This window comes from Lactuca sativa, chromosome 9, assembly GCF_002870075.4.
Source record: "Lactuca sativa cultivar Salinas chromosome 9, Lsat_Salinas_v11, whole genome shotgun sequence".
Classification (NCBI taxonomy): Eukaryota; Viridiplantae; Streptophyta; class Magnoliopsida; order Asterales; family Asteraceae; genus Lactuca; species Lactuca sativa.
The window spans coordinates 27,240,775-27,252,320 of NC_056631.2; positions in this window are offsets into that span (position 1 = coordinate 27,240,775).

Below are 11,546 nucleotides of genomic sequence, written 5' to 3' on the forward strand. Positions count from 1 at the left end.
GGGCTGTAGATCTCCTCAGTCGCCGCCCAGCCGAGTTCATCCGTCGTTGCGCACCCAAGCCAACCGCCATGCGTGAAGACTGTTGTCGTTCGCTGTTCCGACCAAGCAGGGCGCCTGTTGCCTCGCCAATGAGCACCGCCGACCGCCACACTGTCGAGGAAAGTCACCATTGCAATGTTGCTGCAGAAGAATCGCCGTTTCTGGGTTCCGACCATCGTTTGTCACCCATGGTGGCTGAGTTGGGAAAGTTTCAGTCTCCGGATCGTGGTTGCGTGTGGTTGCTATTCGTTTGCTCGGATGAGGGACAAGAAAGACCACCGCCACCACCATTAGGTGGTGGCTAGCATCAAAACTGTCGCTGATGTTGCTTTTTTTAGTGTTGTTGCCGCCACCGTGAGCCACCAAGGGAGGGTGGCTGGACCTTTGTGCAAATAGAATCTTGTAGGCGTGTGGGTGTTTTGTTGTAGAAGGTGTTAATGGCCAGAAAACGGAATAGATGCCCACCATGGCTGCCAACCATGGTGGCTGCCGCCTTGTACCACCGCCGACCACCACTAGGGTGGTTGTGTCTGTGTGTGTTAGTTAGTTAGTGTGTGTGTATAAAGCATTGTAATTGTAATTTCCAAAATATTAATGAAAAGATATGGAAAACCACCACCTTAGGGTGGTGGCCGCCGCCGTGTGCCGCCATTTACCACCACTACCCGAGGTGGTAGTGGGTGGTGCCCCACAAGCAAAAACCCTAATGGGCTTAGAGGTTAATTTGGGCCTATTGGGCCACGTTTGGGTGAGGAACCCTAATTAGGGTTTAGAAAACCCTAATTATGAGTATTGGGCCTTAGACCTATTGGACCCACTTTTGGGCCATTGGGACTGGATTGTGAATTAAGCCCAAACTATTCCGTGCCATTTATCTAGTAGAGTAAAGAACTTAATGGACTAAGTCCTTAATGAGCTAATTGAGAAAATATTAATATTTGGGAATTTATCAGGACACACGAGAATTATTTAATAAGTGAAATATTAAATAAAAATCATTGGCAGAAATTAATCTAACCAATAATGGACTTAATGGATTAAGTCCCTAGTGTGTTAAGTCCTTAGTGGGTTAAGTAAGAAACACTTAACCCTAGTTATCATTTGATGTGAAACCCTAATTTCACTTGGGCTTTGTGTTGGGTCATCCGAGAATAATCAAATGGACTAGAGTAATTAGTTGGGCTTTAGGGTAAGGCCCATATGAAGGATTGGGCCCAATTTGGAAAATTGGACCATAGATGGACCATAGTTGGGGCCTAGATGGTTGTATGATATTGGGCCCTAGAATGATACATGTTGGACTGGACTGATCAATTGGGCCTTAAGGGAAGTCCATGTAGAGGTTTGGGCCTAATTTGAAAAATTGGGCCATATGTTGGGCTTTGATCCCTAGTTGACTTTGGGCCTATGGATTGGGCCTTGGGCTTGGGTAAGCAAAGCTGGGGGTAATGTAGTAATTATCCAAAACATGTATTTATAGTTATGCGTTAGAACCCAATTATTAAGTGGGTGTTATTTGGTGTTGACAGTTCGGGAATCTGTCATCCAGCAGCTGGGGTTGAGTATGCGGGACTTCAGGAGTGTGGGATTGTGTCTTCGGGACTTCAGCAGTGTGAGGTGAGTTTCCTTCCAGTAGGAACGGGTCTACGGCCACAATGCCGGCCCGTTTAGTTAGTAGTAGTTCCGAACTTCAGTCCGATGCAGTAGTTCAGTTTGCTTGGTGTCTTTGTGATACAGACATGGTATGAGTTATGTGTTCGGGACTATGGTCCGATGCAGTATGCAGTATATGTGTTTATATTATATGCTATGATTATGTTATGCTATGTTCAGTTAGTTCTGGACCTCGGTCCGATGCAGTAGTTAGAGTGCTTGATGTCTTTTTCATTCAAGCATGTTTTGTGTTTATGTGTTCCAGACTCTGTTCCGATGCAGTATGCAGTATATGTATTCATGCTAGTTGATATGTTTATGCTATGTTATGTTCAGTCAGTTCCGGACTTCGGTCCGATGCAGGGGACAAGGTCCCAATCAGTTCCGGACTTCGGTCCGATGCAGTTAGTTCCGGACTTCGGTCCGATGCAGAGGGCAAGGCCCTGGTTAGTTCCGGACTCCGGTCCGATGCAGTTTCTGGACTTCGGTCCGATGCAGAGGGCAAGGCCCTGGTTAGTTTCCGGACTTCAGTCCGATGCAGGGGGCAAGGCCCAGTAGATGCTTTATATGTTATTGTATGGTATGTGGTAGTTTGGGGGAGCTCACTAAGCTTCGTGCTTACGGTTTTCAGTTTTGGTTTCAGGTACTCAGTTTTCAAAAGAGGAGCTCGGGAATATTTCAGTGCACACACCATTTGTTCAGCTTGGGATGTTTATACTCTGATATATTTGATAGTTGTTAAGATATTTTGAGATATATTTTTTATGATTCTTATATGACGATTGATGAATATGGTTTTATTACTATTTTAAAACGAATTTTTCAGACTGTATTTTTGGGATGTTTCACATATAGCAAATGATTCAAATTTTACAAATAATTAGTTTTTCACATAAACAAGTAATTATCTTAAAATTTGACAAATGTCATGTTTTTTTTTCTTTTTTTTCCAACTTTGAAAATAAAACATTTGCATCAATATAACAAAAAACAACCCATGGCTCTGATACCACTGTTGGGTTTTAGTATACTACAACATCCTATGGTGCACATACAACCCTAAATACCTTGGATCTATGTTTTCTCTATTATACATGCAAATATGAAGTTTCCAAGATATTACCCTATACTAGCATACAAATATCATATACTTGGGTAATAAAATTGATAGAATACATACCTTTTTTATGTAACGTGTCTTCATGAACCTGGAGTGCCTAGTGCCCCAAGTGTGACAACTCAAATGGTTCACACAACACCATGAACACTTGGAATAACCTTGAGAATAAGGATACTTTGGTTCTCTCTAGTGAAATCGGCTAGCCCTTCTTAGTGTACCCACACTTGTGCAAATTTCACCAACCAAGGACCTCTTTATATAGTGTGGAGATCAGGTTTAAACCCTAATACCCATGACCTTTCATTTCTTATGATCCATGGGTTAAACACTCCATGGACTATCCATGAAAGCTTAGCCCAACTTAAATGAACTTGGCCCATCACACATATATATCTAAGAGTCCATATTTAATTAGTTCCTTTTGATAACTTAATTAATTATAAATTAATTCTTGATCAATACTAATTGAATAATATGATTATATATTAATGTATTAGAACTTATAATATATTAATATAAAATCACTAGTATCCTTTTTCCTCATCTTGTCTATCCAATTGTCCCGATGCCATGCAACCTAAATGGATCATGCCGGGTCGGGTCAAGTCTTACCAATTATAGTTATGGACTTAGAAATTAATCCAAAAATTATGTGATGTTTGTGCATGCTAGAGTAGGCTAGGTAAATCATATCTTAGGACTAGGGTGGCCTTATATGTGATGCCTTAGCCTAGGAGTTTATCCTGATGTGAGTTGTTTTGAGTGCATGTACGTAGCAGAGAGTAGCTTGTGAGAAGTCTGCTTGAGAGTAGGCTGAATTCAGGGGGTATAGAGTACTTGTGAATTGGGATCCTAGGAGGAGGACTTGGTATGGATACGGATACAGCGTGAAAGGTAGTATTGGGCCCGTACTACTAAAAGCGCCGGATCGGTAAACATCCCACGTAAGAATCCTTAGGGTGCTAAGGAACAAGTAGGAACGGTTGATCGAGCGTGAGTAAATCTCGGTCGAGTCTCTGATTATTTTATATCATATTTCAAAGGCATCATGGTGGGAACGTGCCACAACCCAGGAGGCAGTGGTAACAATGGCACTAGCGATGAGGACATCCGTAGGATGATTCACGAGGAGGTGGCTGCAGCCATTCGGGTTGAGATACTAAAGAGGTTTGGGTTTATCAAGATCACGTTGATTGATACTTTCAACGAGTGATATGCTGCTCTGACCGAGGCTGTTGCTGCTGCAGCCACCGCAGCTGTCGCCACTGCTAGGCTGCAAGGGGTGACTCGTTGCTGTACTGAGAGTTCAGCAACACGAAGCCACCAGAGTTTGATGGGAAACGGGATCCGGTAGCCGCGATGAGGTGGATCTCTGACGTTGAGGGATGTTTCTACACTTGTTCCTGTCCGGAACATTTGAGAGTTCGGTTCGCACTGAACCAGCTTCGCTTGGGAGCGAAGAACTGGTGGAAGTTTGTGACGACATATTTTACTCCTGCAGAGCTTACCGCGATGACCTGGGAGAGGTTCACCACTATGTTCAGATACGAGTATGTTCCCCCGGTGGAGAGGGAACGTTTGGCCCAGGAGTTCTCGTCGCTCAAGCAGGGGACAGAGTCTGTGACGGTGATCATGCGGATGTTTCATGAGAGGGCGTTGTTTTGCCCTGAGCACGTGTCTACCAAGCAGGCATGCATGAGTAGATATTTGAGCATACTAAGGAGAGACATTCGGGAGTTCGTGGAAAACTCGACATACCGAACATTTGACAAGCTCCTGGAAAATGCTCGGAAGAGGGAGATTGAGCTAGAGATGCAGGAGTTATCCTCGCAGCTACAAGAGCTGTTGGGGTAGGGATTCATCCGACCGAGTAGCTCGTCGTGGGGAGCGCTGATCCTTTTTATCAAGAAAAAGGATGGTTCACACCAGATGTGCTTCGATTACCCGGAGTTGAACAAGTTGACGATCAAGAACCGTTATCCGCTACCGAGGATCGATGATATGTTCGATCAGTTGCAGGGAGCTTCTTGGTTCTCCAAGATAGACTTGAGGTTTGGATATCACCAAATGAGGGTGCGGGATGAGGATATCTAGAAGACGACATTTAGGACTCGTTATGGGCATTACGAGTTCGTGGTGATGCCTTTTGGGCTCACCAATGCACCAGTAGCGTTCATGGATCTCATGAACCGTAAGGCCGATGTTGGATCGATCGGTGATTGTGTTCATCGACGATATTCTAGTGTATTCGAGATCTAGAGAGCAACATGAGGAGCATTTGAGGGAGATTCTTGGAGTATTGAGATCAGAGAGGCTTTATGCCAAATTCTCCGAGTGTGATTTCTGGTTACGAGAGGTCCAGTTCTTGGGACATCTCGTTAATCAGAATGGGATATTGGTCGATCCGGCCAAGATTGAGGCTGTTATGAGTTGGGAGGTGCCGATATCCCTCGCTGAGATCAGGAGTTTTATGGGGTTGGCCGGCTACTATCGAAGATTTATCAGGGATTTCTCCAAGATTGTCGTTCCCCTCACCAGATTGACCCGGAAGGACGTTGCTTTTACTTGGGATCCCGAGCAGCAGACCTCGTTTGCGACTCTTTGCCATAGATTATGTGAAGCCCCGGTGTTAGCCCTTCTGGAAGGAATGGAGGATTTTATGGTGTACTGTGACACGTCTATATCAGGGTTAGGTGCGGTGCTTATGCAAAGAGGGAACGTGAAAGCATACACATCGAGGAAGCTGAAGCCCCATGAGACGAAATATCCCACCCACGATTTAGAGTTGGGGGCAGTGGTATTCTTCCTCAAGATATGGCACCATTATTTGTATGGGGGTCGGTGTACTATATACACAAACCACAAGAGTTTGAAGTATCTGATGGATCAGCCCAACCTGAACATGTGCCAGAGGAGATGGTTGGATGTGGTAAAGGATTATGACTATGAGATCCTATACCACCCGGGCAAGGCTAATGTTGTAGCCGATGCCCTGAGCCACAGGGCAGAGAGTGCCCCGATTCAAGACATATGTATGAGACATATGATGGAGATCAAAAGAAGCAGAAGCTGATATGGGAGAAGGACGTAGGGGAAGTTGAACCCTAGCCCGTAACTCTCTTTTGCTATGATGGATGTGTCACCACAATCGACCCCATGTGTTATCTTCAAGCCACCTTTTGCAACATCGACCATTCAACAACAAAATTGACATCAAGCCACATTCAGCGCAGACAACGATTATGTGGTTCAAGACTGCCACTGGAGAAGATGGATATGTGGTTCAACATTCAACGCCACTATCTTCACCCGCCACTGCAAAGATCGCCATTGGAGCAGGTTCTGAAGTTTAGGTTTCGATTTCCACAAAGAAATCAAGCAAGAACAAACCCAAATCAAGTAAGGATGCAAAGGAGTGATTTTGTTGACCTCAATAGGAGACGGGATAAAAAGGGTAAAGGGATGAGAGAGAGAGAGAGGTGGGCCCCTCTTATTTTTATTGTTTAAATAAATAAATAAGTATTATATTTTTAAAAAAAATTAAAGAAAAATAGAAAATAAATACCCATGGTATTAAATTCATTTCAGTTTATTAAATGACCAAATACGCAACGAAATTAGCTTAAAAGGCCCACGAAGCAAAAAAATCGAGGTTTTGAATAAACCTCAGAAAAACCGCATACCACAGGACCATTTTTGCAATTTTGTTTTAAATTTATGCATAAAATGTTATCGATTACATTCAAGACTTTTTTTTTTTTTTTTTTGGTTTTCATATCATAGAATACGAACCTACAAAATCGAATTTTCGAAAAAAAAAACAGAATCTAAAACATTGGCTTTTCAAAACAAATTACTCTTCATATTTTAGTTTTTTATTTTATTTTTGTGCAAAACCGTTTGTTGGATGATTGTTTTACACATTTATTGTTAGGTGGCCCTTTTGGAAATTGGAACCATTTACGAAATTCAATGACGTTCGTATATCAGTATATGTTATCCTTCTCGACGCTAATAATGGATGCAGAAAAAAATATACTTTTTAAACACGTACCACAAAAAATGACAAAACAAGAAAATATAACGTCCAAATAAGAACAATTAATCAAGATGCACTTGTTTTTAAATAAAGCAATCCCTTCATTTGCATGTGTATTAGGTAGATTTGTTTTGATTAGAAAGCATCGTGTTTATTATAAATACCATGTCATTACTTACCTAGTTGGATTTTGCTATAATATATAAAAACCATGAACATCCTGAACAAATTAATAGCATAAACACACACACATATATATTAAACAAGTTGGGGTGAAAAAACGATAAACATGACAATCCAATTTTAATTCACTTACTAAAAAAGTTGAGTTGGGCTAGAAATTATGAACCACTTTACTTAAACATGTTGGATTAAATAAAATATTAAACATATTTAATTAAACAAGTCAACGGGTTTATAACCAAATTCAATATGTTATCACCCCAAAAATAACATACAAGTATATATATATATATATATATATATATATATATATATATATATATATATATATATATATATATATATATATATATATATATATATATATATATATATAAAAGTTATTAATCTTGTATGGTTATTCTAAGGGTGGTAACATATTGAATTTGGTTATAAACGAGTTGATTTGTTTATTTAAATATGTTCAATATTTTTATTTAATTCAACATGTTTAAAAAATTGGTTAGTAATTTCTAATTCAACCCAATTTTTTAGTAATTGAATTGAAATTGGATTGTCATGTTTATTGTTTTTTCACCCCAACTTGTTTAATAAACAAGTTGGAACTCGATCCATTTAAATTTTTTAAAAAACTTATAAATCAAATATTCTTCAAATAAAATAACATAAAACTAAAAATTTCAAAATGGATCAAGTTTGAAAACAATACAATCATACATTTATAATTCCATAACACAAACACAATAAAAGTTACTAATCCATATATTTTGCGTAATAAAAAATAATTAAAATATATTAATCAACTAAATAATAATAAGTATAGATTAAAATATATTTGAAATATTTAAACGGATTGACAGGTTGTAGATAGATTGAAAATTTTAACCTTAACCCAACATGTTTAATTAAATAGGCCAAAAAAAAAAAGATTAAAAATTTCAACATAACATGCTAATTACTATGGTGATACTATGGTGGAATAGGATATGTTTCCGGTTCGGATTGGGATTGTCGGCCCTAACTAGCAATCAAAGCTTGAAGGGTATTTAATTATTTTGAGGTAATTGGTTTAATTCATGTGCTTTTTTTAGCTCCATAGAACTACTAAATCAATTATGTATTTGGTGAGATTTGGAATCTTTTACTAAAACCTAATCTTAAATTTTGGCATACTACTGCTAAATTAGTTAACAACTCCTCATCAATTCAATAAACAAACCCTAATTATATCATTGTATTACGTATTATTCTCATCCTCAATTTTATATATTTTATTCCTACATATCATTTTCTTTAATTCTGCTTAATTTTGTTAATGGATAAATGGAGAGGAAAAGACATTGGCCTTAGCCTATGCAAGGAAGACGACACAAGCTAGACAACAATAGTGACGAGTCTATAATAAAAAAAAAATATGGTTTCCTTTTCAACGGAATCGGTACAAGCATGATTTAGAAAATTAGACTAAACCAGCCGGTTCGACCGGTTGAACTAAAAACCAGTCAAAATACCATTTTTTTATTTAAAAAAATTGTTAGTTAGCAAACCAGTAGGAATGGTCGGTTTGCCAGAAAAACCAATTAGACCTTTCAAGAAACCCGTTTTTATAAATATATGTATTAAAATTTTAAAACAACCGCATAAGCAAATTAAGAATAAAAAGATGTCCCAACTAATTGACTTTTAACTCATTAGGTCAGTTATAACCGCAGCCATAATTGTATTTCAAAGTTTTCTCTCATTTTGATATTTATAAAACATCATTTCTCAACATGTTTCATATAGTTGATCAATATGTGACTAAATATAGATGGTAAATATATGCTACCGAATCAAAAAAAAATAAAATCAAATCAAACATATCATTCTTCTTTTAACTAATACATTTTTCTTGTTTTTTTTGGGTCCAAGATAATAGGTTCTTCAATTTTTTAGCAATGTCCTAATTTTTTGGGTATATAATTTCTACTAAATTGGAAATTTAGGTGGGTCATATGACTCACCTTCCTAACTACTAAACTCTACCTTAGACAAGAGTAGAACATGGATGTAAGACATCGATTTCACAAATAGAGAACAATTTCAACGATATTGATACAATGTTAATTATCTATTTTATCTCAAACATTTTGGATAGTGGAACAACTTAAGGCTTTGGAAACCCTTATAGGGGTTTGGATGTATCGTTCATGGATAACTATCCTGGAAACAAGGATCACTTTTGGACCAATTTTATGTTTGCAAGTTTTATCAAGGTCCCAATCAGTGGTAATTTGTAGAAGACTCATAACAAAACCAAAATTTGGTGTAACATTTTGAAGGTTAATGTTGCACATTCCATGAAGAGGAAACCAACTTTAGAGCCACTCATGTCGAGAAAAACATACACATAGAACTTTTGAGCTAGTGCGGGAAAGTAAGAAAGTTCTTTACGTTAGGGTTTAGAAGGGATATGGCGGAGAACCGAATACCTAATAGATCGTTTAGGTTCGCTTTCCGAACTGATATTTCTATCTTATGCTCGGGTTATAAGAAATATACTCTAGGATAATCCAAATGGATACTTACGTATCTAGGCATACAAACATGAGATAAATTGTTAGAGATATTATAAATTCGTTAGAGAAGAAAGAGAGCTAAGAAGGGTGTACTACGACTCAATAGAAGAGCCATATTTATATGTGACAATTAGGGTTTTCGTCTTCTAAATTATTTAAGCAAATCACGAAATTAATGATATAATCAATGGTTTTCAAAATAGACGAGATTTGCCACTGCGAGGGGCTTTTCCCCTTGGACCCCATTAGGGGCTCTGCCCCTAGGACCCCGCAAGAGGGTGTGACCCCCTTGACCCCCACCATTTTGTCCTACCTGCATATAGTTTGATCTAATATATGTGTGCACTCCGCACACTTCGAATATATAATATAAAGTACAAATCATAAGCCCCTTAGCTCACATATTAGTTCCCATTACATAAGATGCATGTTGACACTAAAATCACCAATAATCCTCCCCCATTTTAGTGTAACCCATGAACTAACATAAAATTAATCTAAACAAACCAAACCAATACATAAATGAAAATTTGGAAACAATTTAATTCCCATCTTAGTATCTTACACATTTCAAATACTCGAGGATGAGGATGTTCTAAGAATTGAACCATTCAACCCAACTGAATACATGAAGATAAAATACATACTACTTTATTGAACTTTCTAGCAAAATACAACTTGACACTACTATAAATTCGTTTGTCCTACTGCTCTCATGATTGTATCAAGGACACACCCCTAACCTCTTTAAATGAGGCTACACTTCACAATCACGTATGTAATTTCTTTATTTCATGTATCTTTATATACATTTTATAAAATGAGTTATTAAGAAGTTAAACTTCAACCTGGTCCACTACATAACCAAACACATACCTAAAATGAATACTTTATGTGTCCCAATCTATAAATGTGAGATTTCCACATTGAATTCAACTCCTAATATCATATTAGAAGGCAATTAGACATCTCACCATTACAAATTTGGATGTACTTTAATCCCATCCCAATAACATACTTATACACTAAGTCTCTTGTAATACCTTTCTTCAAGTGAATCGACAAATTTTGTTGCGATTTCACAAACTCAACCGAAATCACATCATTCATGATTAGTTCTCTAATCATACCATGTCTAACAACTAATTGTCTAGACTTTCCATTTTAAACTTGGCTATATGCCTTAGCCAAGGTAGCAACATTATAACAAAGGATAGACACGTGCTATTGATTTTGACCACAAAGTAATCTCATAGACTAAATTTCTTAGCCAATCTACTTCTTTACTAGCAGCAGCTAACACAAAAAACTTAGATTCTACTGTCAAGTTTGTAATGCAAGTTTGCTTCTTCGAATCACAAGAAATGACACATCTCACAAGCAAGAATACCCAACCAGTAGTTGAGGAATGGTCCTCCATGTTGATTATCAAACTTGCATCCGAATGACCATTTAAAACCGAAGGATATCTCAACTAATTCAAGCCATAATACATGGTTCCTTTGAGATACTTAAACACTCTATCAATTTCTTGCCAATGTTGAGCACTAGGATTACTAGTGTACCAACTCAACTTTCCTACAACAAAAGAAATGCAAGACATGGAACTTGTCATGGAAAACATCAAGCTACTAATAGCCTTAGAGTATTATGATTGAGAAATAAGAATGTCGGTGTTTGGAATTAATTTCACACTTAAATCCATAGGAGTGCTCACAAGAGAACAATCACTAAAGTTGAATAGTTTGAGAATATTCTCAACATAATGACTTTGAGTCGTTACTATGCCTTTGTTCACCCACTTAATCCTTATTCTAAGAATCACTTCAGCTTCTCCTAAGTCTTTCATGGAAAATTTAGATGAAAATAATTGTTTAGTTTCATCTATTTGATCTTGTTCAGTACCAAAATTAGCATGTCATCCACATACAAGCAGATGATCACTAATGCACCA